We start from the raw sequence: 4,337 nt of genomic DNA on the forward strand, positions 1-4,337 counted from the left end.
AGAATCAGACATTATAAGAAATTCCAAACGCGATTGCCAATCCAACTTTTCAATACGATACCCAATAATCCATCAAAGTACAGCGGAAAGTCAGCTAACGAGTTCGAAATTCTAGCAGGGAACCACAACGATGTTGCCGGTTCGGCTGGCAGAAAAAATTGACGAAAATGGGAATGATTCCGAGCACCAGCGCCACGGGAACGGGTGGCGATCACCTGAACTACAGTGATCTAGCGGTTGCCGCGAGTTTTGAAAATTCTGCCAGTGCGAACAGAGAATATAGCTATATATATACCTGCCAGGTAAGTGTCATACATGAAAGAGCTCTTTACTGGAAGAGAGGCGTCCTTCCTGCGAGAAGGCTCCTTGCGCCTACTAGTCGAAAGAGAGCCTACTAAGGAGGAGAGATTCGCTTGAAGGTCCAACAGGAATTTCTTAGTAGATGAACGAATCCCTTCTGGTGAAGATCAGGAGACTTCATTGCTCTCTTTGGCGCGAAGGGAGAATACTCCGGAAAAGGTTCCGGGCTGGAGTCAAGAGCGCTTCTTCTGACGGTTTTCCAGGCTCTCTGAGAGGGCGCGATTTGGGAGAGGAGCTCCATCCACGCTTAGGTGAAGAAGAATCCAAATCGGAAAAACACTTCCTTAGGATGCTTTTCCTATAGCTCTCCAAAGCAGCCTGGGACGAGCCGACAGGATCTGCTGAAGGGACGCTGACCGTTGGATACTCTACCATCCCCCTTGCGGCTTTCGACATTCCTCCTCCCTTGGGCATGGGAGTCTGAAAGAGGTCTAGGCCTAGGAGCGATGCGGAGTCGGTCAGATGCCCCCCATCCACTGCACTGGGACACTGCACACGTCACTACACACTTCACTCTTACCTTGTCTATATCACGCAATTGCTGTTGCAAATTGCGTATTGACGCTTCCACAGCAGCTCTCTCGGAAGACGCATCTACGAATTCGCTGCGGGGGGAAAGAGCTGAAACCAAAAAGAAGATGGCGAAGCTACTACAGGGTTAGAGATACTATCCTGTTCCGCAGAACAGGATCTACTAGAACTTCTAGCCGAAGCTTTCCTAATTCTATCTTTCTCTAATTTTTTCACGTATTGCAGTTAGATCTTTCCATTGAACCTCAGTTAAACTCTCGCATGCATCACACGATCCTTAACTGAACATTCCCTTCCCTACATTTTAACAAACAGTGTGAGGTCCAAAGTAGCCTTAGGCAACCTCACCTTACATCCTTCATTTACACATACTCTAAACAGAGTTCCAGGTGTTAAATCAGATATTCTATCAATTCCAAATTCCAAAAAACAGCGTATGCCAAAAGCCAAAGATCAAATACTTCCCAAATAATCCTCGGCGAAGCAAGCAAGAAATTCTATGCAGGAGCTTCCACCAACAAAGTTGTTGTCAGCACCGGCGACAGAGAAAATCTGTCAGAAAACGGGAATGGTTCCTATTACCGCCATCCAGCAGTGGTAGGGGGTGATCACCTGACCTACCTGTAGCGTGTGCCGCGAGTTTTGAATTCTGTCGGACCGTCAGAGACATAAGCTAAGTATATATCTGCCGGGTAAGTTTGCATGTGTAAAACTTCTTATTCCCGGGGTGATAGTTTGAACTGTCATTTCTACCTTGTAATCAGTTGTTTTATCCTTACTGCCATCACAACTGAAACTCCACAGTGCTTATTTGATTGTAATTATACATGTTTTGGTCTTAATTCACTCCAAATTGCACTTGGACTATGTTGCGGTTCCTGGTTCCTAAGCGCTCACTCCACAAACACAGTTGCAGGCAGCACATGACTACACGGTTTATGAGGTGCAAAGCTTTATTCCCTTACTTGATTACTTTACTCATTATTTAGTTTAACTTTACTTTGTTACTTCAAAATATTTATTTAATTCATGTCTATTGTCCCGTTTTGCAACCAAATTAACCCCAAAAAATGACAATTTGTCCAAAATTGCATTTTCCTAACTATACAAACCTGAGGTCCTTTACACAATAGGAAGGTACTAGCGGCAGCTGGATAGGTCGTAAGCTTTCGAACAAGGGGTTCGGTAGTTAACTGCTTGTCCGACAGCGCGCGCGCGCGCGACTGGGAGGTAAACAAATCACTTTTGCTTTTGGCCCAAGCAAAAACTGCAGAGTGAGGGGTGGCATGAGGTGGACTAGGTGTAAAAGGACCTCAGGTTTGTATAGTTAGGAAAAAATGCAATTTTGGACAAATTGTCATTTGTTCCGACACGGCATACAAACCTTCGGTCCTTTTACAATAGGAAGACTCACTTCTTGGTGGGAGGAATCTGAGTCTTTTGTGAACAGACTGGTGTTCGCCCAACCTTGGAATGCCTCCCTGGTCGTAAGAGCGAGGGAGGGATCCCAAGCCTCTGTCCGATTGATCGGGGTGTGCAACCGCAGGATCAATGGTCAGACCTCTGGACCAAGTACTAAGAGAGAGGCAAGCGTATCTCTTCGTACCAGCAAACAGAACAAGTTCCTATTTGCAAGAGGCAACATAAAGTTATGGTTTGTCTCTTGTTGGCATCCACTCCCCCCCCTTGTAGGAGGAAGTGGTGGATATTCGCTCCCATCCCTAGTGAAAGGGATAGGATGGGGCTCTGTCGAGTAGCTCACCGGCATCTCGTCCTTATCCAGCAAGGTGATGACCGTATCCCTCTACCCACAGTAGTTGAAAAAAAAGAAAGAAGAGAAGCCAGTCACTCTCTCATTCACTTATCTATTCTTACAGTCACACCAGGATCGATGCTGTTCAGCTGCTAGGGTCTGGGTTAGCTACACAACGTGTTGAGCAGCCACCACGTCTCAAGGAAAACGATCCAAGGACCTGTGGGCAATATCCAAAAGGTAGAAGGAGGTGCCGTGGTCTGGTTGTACCAGACCCCTGCCTTCAGTACCTGCGCCACGGAGAAGTCTTGTGTAACTCGAGGGAGTGTACTTCTAGGTCATCTTGGTGCTGACGAAGTCTTCAACACTCAGCCTGGGATGTCGAGTTTTCTTCAGAAAGCGCGGTCGCGCTTTCACAGGGACAAAGCAGCATCTCCTTCGCATCGAATGCGGTGAAGTCCATTAGGGAGGGGATTGTGAAGGACTCTAACCGATCGTCAGGAACCGAAGGGTTCTGAGTCTTCGCTACGAAGTCGGTACGAAAATCGAGCGTCACGAATCCCCATTACTCCCCTGGATGCTTTGACTTCGCAGGAAAAGTCTTGCAATTACCTCAGAGGAAAAGAAGGGAATGGTCGTATGACCTATCCTTCTTCTCGACTTCGGTGATGTCCTGTACCCATACTGGTCTATCCGTCTGCAGCGAAGTGGTCTCACATTCTCCTATCCCCATGCAGTGAAGTTCTTCTCTCGGTAGGATAGGACACCGACACTCAATGGTGGGGTGTCGATGGTATGGGTACTGTGACAAGCTATTAAAACGAAGTAATGATTGCTTTGTAACAACAGAACTAAGTCAACAGCTTAGTTCGTAACTGACTCGGGAGACTCTGACAGCTGCCGACTGACTGCGTTTTGGAAGGAGGCAGTTGTCCAAGCATCCGAGCAAGTCACGTGACCTTCGCCTTAAAAGGGTTATGCCAAGAGACTAAACAAATAATTTGTTCGTCACCGATGCCAGAAGGCGAGGTGATGATTCTCTTAAGGCATGTGCCCAACAGGCGAAAGTCAATTGCCTTCTAGAGACCGCAGGTCCCTCATGGCAAGATATCTCATAGTATAGTTGATTCTCAGCTAAGAGAAAACAACACTATGTGTCGTTGAAGACGAAGGTGTACAGAAAAAGCAACCTACGTCTTCACAGCTGAACCGAGAGAAGGATTCTCAAGATTCTGAACCTGTGCTACAAAGACTGAGAACGCTAACGCTATTCATTGCTGTCCGGTGAGGATCGTAGTTGCAATAAAAGCGGAGCGCTTTTCAGTAATGAAGAGACAGGGAATACTGCCTGAAGAACTGCTTCTCATGGGCTGAACTGATTTGGAAGTAGAGCTGTCAGGTCGGAGAGTAGGCGATGTCTTCTGACACATCTGTTAATTCGGGGCGAGCAATGAATAATTGCACACCTACGAATACGAGATATTTTGAAGACAAACTCAGATGTCTGCAAAAATCATTCGCATTATCGCGGTGCGATGCAGCGGAAGACTAGTACAGACTTCTGTTACCGTGCGGTAAACAGAAAGATGAAAGAGTCCAAGAGATATCTCTGTTGAAAATTCTCGCAATGTCGAAGGCGATGAAAATCGAGCGTCACAGCAGTAGATGGTCCTTCATTATTGCGAGAATCCCC

This window comes from Macrobrachium nipponense, chromosome 21 (genome assembly GCF_015104395.2).
Source record: "Macrobrachium nipponense isolate FS-2020 chromosome 21, ASM1510439v2, whole genome shotgun sequence".
NCBI lineage: Eukaryota > Metazoa > Arthropoda > Malacostraca > Decapoda > Palaemonidae > Macrobrachium > Macrobrachium nipponense.